We start from the raw sequence: 12,275 nt of genomic DNA on the forward strand, positions 1-12,275 counted from the left end.
TGAAGGAAGAGGGAAGAGAGCTAAATTTGACCAGATAACTTAGATACAGTGCTATTTCATTTTCAAAACAACCATTTAAAAGGGACATTACATTTACAAATGAAAAACTGAGGCCCAAATTCATACAGCAAGTAAGTGGCTGAGTGGGGGTAGAAACTCACCTCTGGCAGGCCTCAGGGTTGTTCTCTCAACCACGTCACACTGTCAAAATGTCATTGCTATTTTTATAATTAAAAATAAGTATATATTAGGTGCAGAACTGACCTATAATCCCAGGGATAACTACCATTTTTGTTTTCAGTGTTTTTCTATAAGAATAAACAAACAACATATATACATATATTTCAAATATTAGATCTTTCTGTATGCCACATGGTATAAAATGTTTTGTATTATATGGTCAACATTTTCCATATTATTCCAATATTCATCTATGGTACAAGTTTTATACTTTTATATTCCAATAATATGTTAACCATAATTAATTCTACAAATTTTAAATATTGTTAGATATTTAGGTTGTTTTCTACCTTTCACCTTTATAAATCAAATTTGATAAGCATCCTTGTGTTTAAGTTTTTGTGCATCTGTGATTATTTATTTGATGTTCAAATTTCAACTGTTATAGAAAAAGAACAGAAACACAGAAAAAATAAACTGTATCTGATGTCACACTTCTAAAAACTAATGGACTCCAGATTTCAGTGCTAATCATCTAATACAGGATGTCTCAGCCTCAAGCACTGTTAATATTTTGGACCAGATAATTATAAAGGCCAGAGATGCTGTGCATTATAAGATATTTAGCAGCATCCCTGGCCTTTATCTTTACCTGTCAGTACCAACCGCCATCCATGAACTCATGGCAGTCAAAAATATGTCCAGATATCACCAAGTGTCCTGGACTGGGAGCTGGGGTAGATAGTAACACCTCTCCTCCACTGAAAGTCATTGATCTAATAGGCTGTCCTAGTGTATCAATTAACAATTATACACACCTGATTTTGTAAGAGGAAGAAAAATTGACATAAGCATTCTCATTTTCAAAAACTGGTGGAGATTCATGATAATCACAAATAATTTGCATTATATAAATCATCAAAATATTCAACTTCAGGAATACATACAAGCATTCCTGAACATCCAAACAATATCCAAAAATGTGTAGAAAACAAATACCAGTTTTGTGTCAAGAAAGACAAAGCTGCATGTATAAAAGACAGTCTCTTAATAGACCACAATATAAGATACTTCACGGTAACCAGTTGAAAAATGAAGATAAAATCTTGAATAGAGACAGATTGATATGTAAAGAAAAAGAAGGAGTAGAGGTTAATGAATTATTTCTAAATCAATATAATGTAATAAAATTCTCTCTTGTGTGAAAATGTGAAATTTGCATTTATGCTCAGTGAAATATAGATGAACAGTGATTGTGCTTATTACACCTGTCACCGAGAAAAAAATCAGGGCACATTATCTACTAGTTACAATTCTCCAAAACTGATTAACCTTAATACATTTTTCCCTTCACTGATCTTACAGAGTTTACTGAATATAGCACGTCTTGATTAAAATAGCCCACATCTTAATTCAAGCCACCCCTTTCTCTAACTCATATATCTCTGATCAGTTATTTAAATTAACTGCTTAGCTAATGAAAATAATGTAATCTCTTAGTCATGCAATACTTAAAAACTCAAATCAGGAGCCCCTAAAATGAAATTTTCAAGAAAACTAAACATAAGGTATTAAAATAGCAACATTTTTGCCCATCGATATCTATGTAGGGTAGAAATTCTTTGAGGGTACAATAGAAGTCTTTACAAAGACTCAAAGACAAATTTTGTTGGTGTTCACAAGTGTTATGTGCTTGCAGCTTGAGATGATTCCCCTCTGTTTTCTCTAACTCAGGCATTTCTGAAGTTCCACTATTTGATACACAGTCTTTGAATGGACACTTTTATTACTATTAACTGAGTATACAGCTGTGTTTTTGTTATTTGCCTACTTAGCAACCAATTGAATTTCCTAACAGCTGATTTGATTTTAGCATTAAGAAAACTAAAAACACCTAAGAACCCATTTGTCAGTCCACAGTGTATGAAGAAAATTGACAGATCTTGTGTTTTCACTTCAGTCAGATTCACTACTATTGGGGCAAAAATGGCACAACTGAAATATCTGGGAATTCATTTTCATTACAAATCTCTAAGGTAACATGCAGCGTAGAAACGTGGGGCAAGGGGGTATTTCAAGAGCCATTTGATGAGACCAGGAAATCTCTTGTCAGACTAGTTCACTATAATAGTGAGCTCTAAACACATCATTTCTTTGTAAATGGAAACTTTTTGATTGTTAAACATAAAACATATTTGTTTCAATTAAGTTTCTTTTGAAAAATGCCCCATCAGAACTATTCTTTGCATTTATATAATAATCTTGAGCTCTAAAACCAGTACTTAAGCTTTTAATTAATAATCTCTTGGGCCTGCACTGAGTAATATTTTTAAAGGGTAAGCTTGTTTCCTGTTTGTGCACACATAAAGTATAATATAACAATAAAACCATCCCCATCATCTTCAGTGAGAATGGTGGATGCATCAGTAACTCATATCCACTCTCCAGTAGCTTGAACTGAACACACAATCATGTGACTCTCCATCCCACACTCTCATGCAGCCTGAGTCCAGGCCCAGGGTCAGACTGCTTTTTGTTGTGGCTCTCTGCAAGGAAGTCATGTGGTATATATCCTTCAGGGAAGGAGAAAATAAGTATATGGAAATATGACTGAAATTTTAAATATGCTGCTTGGATGAACAAAGAATAACTTGTTCTTGTTAGGTCTACTGAATGTAATACAACTGATTAAACATAATATACATATACTTTTTTGAAGAAAATTGCTTCTGCCAAGTTTCTTTCAATACATAGATGAATGCACCAGGTTAACCCCCCCCCACACACACACACACCCCAACAGGGCTTCAGAGCATGCAGAATATTCCCATCCTTACAGCACGAGGAAGTAGTGAAAAGTGAGTTTATAAAATACTTTTAGAATTTTAATTAATTTTAAAAAGAGAGAATGTAGGGGGATGCACATTATAAAGTGATAAATGCCTGTGTCTGTTATAAGAGAAATTCTACTAGGAATAAGTAAGAATAAGCAGAAATCCAGTTGTTTTTAGAACCTGCTGAGATTCAGTTCCTCTACTGCAGATCCCAAAAAGTGTGAGACAGAATAAATGTCCTATTTTCTTTCTTGTGACTGGATATTACTTTAGTTGAATAGGTGACTTCATCATTTTCTTGCACTTTCTGTAATTCTAGGACAATTGCCAATGACATCTTTTTCTCAACTATTCTAAGGCATCGATTCAAACCTTGTTTACACAAAAATCTCCAGGAAAAATATTTAGCTGAAATATAGTCCCCCACTCTCTCTCTCTGGTCAGTCCTCCCCATCAAAAGGTATTAAGATTGTTTTCCTGTGGCAATGAATATGAAATTGCCAACATCCATCATTTTTAATGCAAGTAATATTCGTACCCATCAGGGAAATATGAGAGACAAATACCCAGATTGTGTAAGGTTGGTTTCAAGGTCAATCTTAACGATCCACCAGAAACATTCATAGGCAGTTGAAATTGCTTATAATTTTTTAGTAATCTTTTAGTGTACCCTGTAGTAGATACATTGCATCTTCATAAACTGAAGTGGCCAACACAAGTTTTGAGCCAAAGAGACAGGCTTGAACTGGGCTGCATGAAAGAAAATGTACTTGTGGCTAGGGAAGATCATCATAGACATCTCCCCCGGTGGTCTTTTCCACTAGAGGGTTTGATACACCTCTTTAATTTAGTACAAGATTATCTAGCAATAAACCTTGCACTTGTTTTAGTTTATGGAAGAAATAAACAGTGTAAGGTTTGAAAAATATTTCACTTCTGAATTTTTTATGGAAGAGTTATAAATTGGACAAATCTAAAAGAAGATAAATTCCAGAACCACAGCAAATTTCTTAATTAAATATCCATCCAATTTTACAATGGATTTTGAAGATGTCAGTGTGTTTCTTACATGAGATGATGGTCCCTAAATACAGAAGCCTTGAGTAAAAACTAAAATGAAATTTGAAACCAGGACAAAATATCATCCTCTTATGAGAAAGTAGTAAAAAATGCTGACAATTTACCAGCACAGACATTAGGGGAAAAATGTTCTTTTTTTTTCTTTTCAGGGGTTTGATCTAAAACACAAAGAGAACTTATGGATTAAATCTCTAAGGAAGTCAATTAAAAGGAAAGGGAAGGTATTAATGCTGTCATACAATTTTGATATAGTACCAGGTTAAAAAGAACCACAGGGTGTTTTCATGCTTATTTTTTTTCCATGAAGAAAAGTTGTATCAGCTCTGGTGTGGCAGATCAGATGATTTTAGAAACCACATCCTCATTACTCAGAACCAGATTCCTTCCACCTTTCAGTATTTCAGTATTTCAGTATTATTAGTCTGTCCCCAATTTCTTCCTTTGAAACCACTGCATGTGTTCTCAGTGGTCTAGTGACCACTACTGATGCTAATCAGGCCCCTCATTTTCATAACCTTAGTGATGTTTAACATGAAGTAGGTCAGGCAAAAGAGGGAAATGTTATAACTGGGGAGTGTCATTGTGTGCTAGAAATATTAAGCACACGTTCTCTCTCTCTCTCCCCCCCTCTTCCTGCAGGTGCGCACACACACACACACACACACACACACACACACTACCCTTTCTATTTTAAATTGTGGCTCTTAAATTAGAGTTAAAACATAATTGTCTGATCCCCCATTTCTGATTTCTTAATGATATATCTCAATATTGGTGAGCCCTTGTCTCATCTTGCTATTTCTATAGATGGGCATATACCTAGAAGTAAACACTTCTTCCTTCTCTTTTTGCTTCTGCACTCTCCCCTTTTCATGGTATGTGTACTTATCTGAGATTGCAAAGAGCTCCCAATAGTGATATGGGCCTAATAATTGGACAAAAGTCACTCCATGGAAATAAAGACACTACTCTCTCTGTCTTGTTCCCCTCAAAGACAGGATAACCTCCAATTTCATTTTTATTTGTAAGGAAATCCAAGTGACTCAGAGCTCCTCTGTAGCTTCTTCACGTAGTGTCCCTTGTTAATTCTGGTGCAGTAAAGAGGTTCTCCTTTGTCTGGTCTAGTTTCACCAATGTCCTGGTTATCTATAACCACATATAGATCACCCCCAAAAAACCCAATCATCACTTCTAATCTCCATGGTTTCTGTGAGTTAGAAAGCCTAACAGGGCACAGTGAGGTCAGGTGAGCCCATCTCTGCTCCATGATACCTGAGGCTACGGCTGGAATTTAAAGATGGCACCTCTAATCCAGTGAAGGACTGTTCACTCATGTGTCTTGCAACTGATACAGACTGAGACTTTAGCTGGGCTGCTGACTGGAACATCTGCACATGGCTCTTCGTCTTCGTGTGACGTGGGCTTTCTTGTAATACAGTGGCTGGCTTCCAAAGGCAAGTGTCCTAAAATAAAGACAGAATGACAGAGAGAGAGACATAGACTGAGAGATACAGAGAAAGGCCTATATCCTTGTATTGCCTAGGCTCTGAAGCATCACTTTCACTGTACTCTATTGGTCAGAAAGTCACAAAGGGAGTGAACATGGACCATCTTCCAGTAAGAGGAGGGTCAGCCACATTATAAGAATGGAATGTGGAATAAGGTAAATAAATGTATTTGAAGGGAATTCTTTGAAAAACATGTTCTGCCACTGCCAGCAATAGAAGGATATTGTGTGTTTAATGTCCATTGACTTCTGGAAGAAGGATGGATCATTAGGCTCTCTTAACCTCCAAATATTTTCAATAATTATTTTAGTTGTATGAGCATGAACTTTCTCCAGATACAAGGCAGTGTGTTAGGGAACGTGACAAGAATATTTCTTTGTACTAATTCAAGATACAGATTCTGCCTTCACAGTCTTAATAATTTTAATGCCTTACATTTCCATAGTGCCTTATATTTTCAAAACTTGTGCATATTAACTCTCTTACTTTATCCCTTAAAGACTTTTATTATTGATTATATCTATTTTGTATATGAATAAATTGAAATTAGAGAGCATTCAGGGACTTGCCCAACATCATAGAAGTAATATATAATAAAATAGGATTTATATTATAAAGAAAACTTTCTATTATTTTTATTATGTAGAGAAGTATTTTTCTATTTTTATTCTCTCCCACCAGACTTTAGAAGTATAATTTAATCCAGAAAAAATAATTTTAATACATAAAAATACTAGTTCAAATAAAAATATTGTGATCTTGAGTTTAGTGCTACACAATACACTCTCTACTCCCCACATTAAAAAAGAAAGAAGACTAAATGGGATAACTAAAGATAGAAATGGTCAAATCAGAGGCAGTAAATGTGGAGAGCCATCTCAGATAGTTACTGGGCATTTCTCTGTCTTCAGATGAAACTGATTACATACAAATCGTGAGTAATGAATAGCTCACTTCCCTTAGTGCTTTGTAGACTCACCCTAATGGAGTGAAGCAAATATTTCACTGATGTCATTTTTTAAGACTGAACTCTACACATGGGCAAAAAGAAAGACTCAACATGGTAACATAAGTGAAAAGACATGTAATCTTTATTTGGAGTTTGCATTAATTGTCTAGGATTGCCATAACAAAATATCACAGACTGAGAGACCTAAATAACAAAGATGTATTGTCTCACAGTTCTGGAGGCTAGAAGTCCAAGACCAAGGTGCTGGTTTCTTCTGAGACCTCTCTGTTTGACTTATTGATGGCCTCCTTCATGCCATGTATTCATGTTATCTTTCTTCTGTGTGTGTTTCTTTCTCTTAACATGGTGTTCTTTTTATAAGGACACCAATCATATTACATTAGGGCCTAGCCTAATGGCCTTATCTTAACTAATTATATCTGTGATGACCCTATTGTCAAATAAAGTCACATTTTAAGCTATTAGATTAAGACTTCAAAATATAAATTCAACTCATAAAATAATTTTATGAACTCTACCACATAAGAACAAATAGAAAAGCTTTACTAATAACATTAAAGATAGAAGCTGGTGAACAAAATGTAATAGAGGGGCCATGGTAATTCACTGATATTCTTGGGTGGGTTGAGTTATTATAAAGGGATGTGGAATATGTATTTTCACACTGGGACAAGAGCCAACACAGAAGCATTTTTCTATTACTTTTTAGCTCATCTATCCACCACAATCTATTTATGTAAGTTCTCTCTATAATACCCTTTATGTTGGGGTCTCTATGAATGATTCCAATATATGAAAGGACAGGATCTACTCAGAAAACTAGTTTCATAATGGTCTTGCTGCCAAATGTGGAAGGAGAACCCAAGGATTTATGAATAAATAAAGGCAAACCTTCAGATACCTTGCCAAATGAATTCAAAAAATATTCTAAAAGCATTGAGAGAAAAGAAAATAAATTTTGATTCAAGACTAATCCCAAGACTATAGACTTAATAACAATTCAGATTTGACTTTAAAATATTATAAGATACCTTTAAAATTGATCTAGATGATATCTATTTTCAGTAAATTTACATTTCATTGTTTAAGTCTCTTCTTATTAAAATATAGAAGAAAAATAACCATCCTACTACATCTTTCATTTAGTTTTTACAAAGCTAGTCAAGTGGAGAAGTACCTAAATACATTACATCTTAACAGGAACTTGGAACATCCCACTTTTGAATGTTTTACTGTGAAAAAATATAAAACATGAAAATATAATAATATAATGAATTTATTTTATACTTACCACAATATTTAATAATTACAAAGAATTTGCCACATTAACTTCATTCATCACTCTCTCTTCCTCCTCCCTGTCTCCTACCCTTTCTCTTCTCCCTCTCTTCCCCTAATTATTCATTGGAAGCCCAGCCACCTTTTTCATGCATACATACTTCTGAACAGAGCTCTAAGGTCATAAATATTTTCTTACAATCCTTAGTATTGTCACCAAACCTAACAGAATAACAATCATTCCTTAATGCTATCTCATAGCCAGGACACATTCAAATTTCTCAGATAATCTCCAAATGTGTTCATAGTTGTTTTGTTTGAATCAGGAGCTGAATAGAGTCCTCACATCATAGCCCATTGTTACATCCATTAAAATGTTTTGAAAACTGAACTTAAAGTTTTAAGCAATGAGCTCATGTGGTTCACATGATGCTTTTCCCTTTTTATCCTGCTTAGAGAACCTCCCCACCCAGAACCATCTTGACTTTGTTCCAACATATGTGCTGACCCCAAGGCAGGGCCTCATGTTGCCCAACTGAGAAAATCTCAGAAAACTGGGAAAAGGAGGAGAAAAATCACAGCAGAACAGGAGAAGGGAAGGAAGATTCTGGACAGGATTTATGGCTTCTTCCATTTGGGGGAGGAATTAGAATTTTGAAAAAGCAAATAGGCAAAGAAAAATTGTTGACAACTATACCCCAACTAACCCTACAAAGACTGTTTCTGGAATCTGTGTCAAATTTTGAACATTTATTTGTTACTAGCAATCTGTTGTAGTAACTTGCTTTATTTCTGTGCTCCTGCAATGCATGATGCTTATTCTACTAGGACATGTAGAAATTTATATACTAAGGGCAGAGGAAGGAAGCTCTCCTCTCAAATAAGTAAATCGACATGGGCATGAAAACTGACCCAATTATAATGACAAAACACACATGGTTTGGGCAGGTAGAACTCTAAGACAGCCACTCCCTGGTGTGTATGTCTTGTATAATCTTCCCCTTGAGTGTAGGTGAAATCTGAGCACATGATGGGACAGTCACTCTCTTGATTATGTTGCATTATGTAAGACTCCCTTGTTGCAGCCTGGAGAGGGTTGGAAATCAGAAGCATTATTGGTGACCTGGAAAAAGCAACCATTGTGTTGCAAATTGTCTACAGGGGGCCACATGGTAAAGAACTGCAGCAGCTTCTAAGAGCTGGGAGCTGTTCCTAGCTAATAGCCAGTGAGAAAATGGGCACCTCATTACTATACCCACAAGAAACTGAATTCTGCCAACACTCTGAATCAGATTCAAGGAAGACCCTGAGTTCCAGAAGAGAACCTCAGTGTGGCGACCCCTGGATCACACTCTTGTGAGACCCTGAGCTTGACCCAGGCACAATGCAGCTTGCCTGGACTCTTGACCCATGAGAAATTGAGAAGCAATAAACATGTAGTTTTAAGAAGCCAAATTTATGGGAATTTGAAGTGTAGCAACAGGAAATTAACATAATATATAAATATAATAATATAAATATATTTATATATTATAGTTGCATATATTTCCATCTAAGAGTAACATTACATTGAGTCTGGAGTCAAGAGGCAATTACAGTATAATTATGACAAATAATATTAGGAACAACTGTTTAAACTTTTTCAACAATTTCTGTTTCAACAACTTTTTTCTTACTAACAAAGCCCTGATTTTTATTCAACGTATAAACATGTCCTTCAGGAAAAGCAGCAGCAGCCTCAGAGGGGGAATCCATCTTGGTCTAAGCCAATCACAGTGGCCTCAGTGCCCTGGCAGTAACTGGTTTAGATGTGAGTGTGGGGGAAGTTCTGAACACTGAGACTTAAGGAGAAGTCATTGTGAAAGGTCATACATAGGAAGAAACATTTCTTTTTATTCTTCTAGATTACCTGGTGTGCTGGCTGCAATTGCATCAGCTTTCTTGGGTAGTAACAGAGTAAGCATAAGAAAACAATGAAAAATGCTGAAGGTTGCAGAACATAAAAATTAAAAACATGAAGCTATGATGATGACCTTGATGATATCATTGACCCCTTAATTATAAAAACATGAAGTCACTGTACCATAAGACTTCTTATTATTTGAGTTCATAAATAATAAATTAAACCATTTTAGTTGCATTTTCTGTTATTTGCTGCCAACATCATGTTAATTTATATTTCTGCATGGCATTGTACAGTGTGCGTGTGTGTGTGTGTTTGCGTGTGGCGAGAGAGCATGTACTTCATTAGTGTTTATTATCAAGACATCTAAATAAATTGCCCAAAATTTCCTTCTCTCTTGATGCATTTTAGACCCATCCTAAATAATATGAAGCTATTTGTTTTACTATAGTAAAGGGACTCTAACATTTACCCCACACCCTAAGCCAGGCACTATGTTTGATACTCTCATACATTTTCTTACTTATTCCCAACAATAGCTTTTCAGAGTAGATGTCACATGGAAGCTTTCTTCCTGGACTTTATGGTTCATCACAAGGACACTGTGTATCTTCAAACTGTCCTCTGAAGAGTCCTCCTTTTTCTTGCATTAATTGAGATATGATTCTCCCCTACAGACAGTGCTTCCCCTTCAGCTTCCTCAAGGGATGCAGGTAGTCTCCCTCAGCCCCTACCAATAAAACACATGTGGAGTAGCTACCCAGCTTGACCTCATTCTTCTTACCTAAAACCCCACGGGGCTGCACCACCCACTTTTCATTGTTCTTATCACATGCCAACTCTCGGGTTCCTTTTCCTGATTTCTCTTTTCATTCTTCTCTCTTCTTCTCACTGTTGTGACTCACTATCACTCCCAAATGATCCCTGTCTGAATTCTTGGTCATTCCAGCATGCCCACAGATAATTCTTCTAGTATTCTAGCTCAATTTTTCAACTCCTCTTTTTAAATTTGATCTCCATCTTATCTCAGTGACTTCCTCTAAAGGACCTACCTCAGGCTTTGTCATCATCAATATCTGTAGCCTCTCCACATTCCCAACTCCATAAATTCCTTTTCTGAGTTCCACCTCTTTCCAGCTCCCTTCTTTTAGAAATATTTCTATTTTATTAAGACTGTCAATTCATTGACCCCATCACTATTCAATATCTTCCACCTCCATGATCTCCTTTCTTTCCTCCTTACTTGAATTTTATAGTCAATCATTTTTATCACTCTTTAGCATCAACACTCAGTTCTCTTGCCCATCACAGTCTTTGTTGGACTCGTTTGACAAAACCACAAACCTAGGTAAAACCAATTACCTGTGCCCTTTACAGCTGTACAAAAAAAAAGAACATAGCAAAAGAAAAACAAAACCACACTTCCTGGTACCTATTTAAATAATAACCATAAACCCTAAGTGTGCTCTTAATAATATCCAGCAATCATACTATGATTTAGTCCATTTACCTTTTCACTGTGGTAACTGACTCCTTCACATCTTCTTTTTGCTCCTCAAGCCTCCAACATTTCTTCTCTCACCCCTGTGTACAACTGATGATTTTGCTTCCTAAAAAAGAAGACTAAAAAACTGAATAATTTATTTCAAGAGAAAGTACTAGACAATTCCCCCATTTAGAAAAAAAACATGAAAACAGGAAAAATATGAATGAAAGTTTTTGAAGGCAAGATAGAACTAATGAGATAATGAAGAACCGTGGCATGTGATCCAAGAGGAGAAGTAACGCAAACCACTACCCTTATCCCAAGGATATCTGCCAATTCAGGATAAGTAATGTGAGAAGCTGAGATGCTGAATAGCACTTCCCATATCCTTTCTGATCTAGAGAGACAAATGTTGGAAAATAAGTCCAGCCAAGAAGGAATATCCTGGTAAACTACACACACTCAGTATTAGGATATTGAAAACCAGCTATACCGTAATTAAGCAAATTCAAAAACAGATAAGTTAGAATTATTTCAGTCTTGAAATTGGATTGCATGATTTAGATTGCTAAGTGCCCCTAGATGCCTACCAAAAGCAAAAACATAATGTTCCTGAAGGAAGACATCACCTCTGGTAAGTTTTATAAAAATATTTCTCCATGCATTGTCCAGCATTTAATAAAAAAAAAACACTGTGCATGAAAGGAAACAATACTAGCCCTGACTGGTGTGGCTCAATTGGTTGCAAATCATCCTGCAAAGCAAGATGTTGCCAGTTCAATTCCCAATCAGGACACATGGCTAGGTTTCAGGTTTGGTCCCTGGTCAGCGTATGTACAAAAGGCAAACAATCAATATTTCTCTCTCACATCAATATTTCTTTCCCTTTCTTTCTGCCTCCCTTTACCTGTCTCTCTCTCTCAAAAAAAAGGGGACAATACCACATTAACAATACTGATAATGATGATGATAATAATAATAAAGAACAGGAAAAAAGATACACAGAAAAACCACAAAACAGTGTTATTGGGACAGA

The sequence above is a fragment of the Phyllostomus discolor genome, chromosome 7 (assembly GCF_004126475.2).
Source record: "Phyllostomus discolor isolate MPI-MPIP mPhyDis1 chromosome 7, mPhyDis1.pri.v3, whole genome shotgun sequence".
NCBI lineage: Eukaryota > Metazoa > Chordata > Mammalia > Chiroptera > Phyllostomidae > Phyllostomus > Phyllostomus discolor.